We start from the raw sequence: 2,457 nt of genomic DNA, 5'->3' as shown, positions 1-2,457 counted from the left end.
GGAACAAGCACCCACCCGTGGGCCTTTCTGCATAACAATCCCGCTCCTGCCCCAGCAACACCTACAGACATGAACCGCCATCAGCTCGGAAAGCGGGCACTGCCTGAAACCTGCAGTCAGCTCCAGACAGGGCAGTTAGTACAAAAACTTAAGAAAAGAAAACAAAATCTACTGAAAGCAGAAATAGTTCTGTTTCAGCCAAACCAGGACAACTGCTATTAGCACTGAACCAATGTCTTCTTGACTATTGCAGTAGTGCAGTATATCCCTGAGGAATCCAAGACCCCTTTCCTTGAAAGGGGCAGTGCTGGAGAATTACAGATAAAAACCAATGACAACAGGCCAGTTAGGAAACTTCAGTTAGTCTGAGGCTCTGCTAAAGTTTGAATCCTGTGGCTTTCAGCCAGCCCATGGGTGGTTCAGCTCCAGGTGGCACCTTGATGCTGGCACATGTTGAAGAGAAGGGATGGTGACTGCCATGGTCCCTGAAGCCCTTGGAATGCTGAGCCTGACGGAGGTGGGAGGGAGGGGTGGAGGGGTGGAGGAGGTGGAAGACCTCCGTGTCCAATAAATATTGCAAAGGCACTACTGAGCTCAGACTGCTTTTCCCATGCCATCCACAGGATGCTGCCAAGTTTGTGACTTGCTGGAGAGATGCCCGCATAGTGTTTGTGAAATCAAATGTGACAGTAAAATCTGTGTCTGAGGATAGTACAAGTAGCAGCATGGGATACCAAGTCAAAGAAGAAAAGGATCTTCCTCAGCTTTGATTCCAGTGCAGGATGGGGCATTTTTCTTCAAACAGTGTGAAGAAAGCAGGAAGGTAATTCTTGAGCTCTGTGATGTGATGAGTTCCCCAGCTGTCCCACCAACTCTTCTCCTTGCCTACAATACATGAAAATGTGTTGCTGAATTCAAATACAAGGCAAATGTAGAGCTTGTCAAAATCGGTAACTTGTCTGCTGCATGTACAAGGCATTTTTTGATACCTGGCATGCTGAGGGGCTTTGAAAGTATCCATCCATTTCTGATCAAGAGCTCCAGAGTACAGGTAACATCCTCCTTACCATGGGGTTCCCAGGGCAAGGATATCACCAGCTGCAGGGCTCTGTTTGACACTTGTGCAGGTTAACAGCATTGTGTATTGCTGGAAGGAAGATGCTGTCCCTAGTCACACAATGCTCAGACCTGGTCCCAGTGAGCCGTTGCTTGTGAGTCTTTCCAGTGTAAGGCAAGCAGTCATTTCAAACGGGAGACAGAGAGTGGTAGCAGCTTTGTAGAGAAAAGCAAAATCTCTACTGTGCACAGTAAAGCAACAGCAACTGTCTCTGCTCAAACCCCAGTGCTGCTCAAAGCATCTGCTGGGAGCAGCTGGGGATGGCTTTATGCTCTGCTTCTTTTACATTGGCCCTGCCAGCTCCTCATAGAGAAATTCCTTTTGTAATGCCAGGAGCAGAGCAGCACTGAGGAGTTTGGTGGGTGATCGGAGTGTTGGCATAGGGTTGGTGTGACTCGATGATGTGCCAGATCCTCTCCTGCATCTGCAAAGCCTGCTGCAGTCTCCCCTACTTGCTGTCAATGCTATTTGGTGTCTTTGTTTTAGTCTCCTTGGACATTGTGGTCACTGTGGTTATTTTTGGCTGTTGTCTCATTATTTCACATGTCTCTAGTCTAGTATTGTATTAGTCAAAATTCAACCACTTCCAGATTGTTTAGCTTGTTCTGACTTTGAGAATTTCCTCTCCCACGAGATGCAGATGTTTCTGAGACAGTTCATCCCTCAAAACACAGACATCCCTAAAAGCCACTTGGCATTTTGCCTTGGTGTTCCTTGGGGCCAGGGTGCCCCTTTCCCCACCCTATTTAAGCAAACACATCGTCTGCCTCTCTTCAGCTGCTCCAGGAAGTTGTTAGGTGCCTGCAGATGGCATGCAGGGTTGATGACGCATAGTGGACTCTGGCGCTTATTTAGTCTGAATATCTTGTTTTATACCCCTTTTTTTCTGGAGTATTTTTCTCCTGTTCCCACGACTGTGTATCATTGTGAGGGGTCAAGAACCACGTGCTGGAAGGAGCTCATAAAAGGCAAAATTAAATTAAGAAAAACTTTTCTTCCTTCTCTCTTTAATTGACTGAAGGCTCTGGCCACAGTATCCTCATCTGCTGCAATTTGTGACACCCATGTCCTTTTTCTATATAATGGCAGAGAAATTTTACTTTACAAATGAAGAATGACATGCTAGACTCCTCCCAGCCCATTCCACCCTGGGGCAGGGAACAAAAATGCCTCTGATGCTCTCACCATGTTGACCTGTGGTACAAGCATGAATTGTCAGCAGCATTACCGCATTGGAGCATGACATGTTCACACTGCCTTGCAACACCAGAAACCCTTGAATTAAAACTGCGGATGTGTACGCACACGGAGTAGAATCCAACAAACGCACCTAACCTATA

This window comes from Cariama cristata, unplaced genomic scaffold, assembly GCF_000690535.1.
Source record: "Cariama cristata isolate BGI_N322 unplaced genomic scaffold, ASM69053v1 scaffold34381, whole genome shotgun sequence".
NCBI classification, from domain to species: Eukaryota; Metazoa; Chordata; class Aves; order Cariamiformes; family Cariamidae; genus Cariama; species Cariama cristata.
This window is presented reverse-complemented; position numbering follows the sequence as displayed.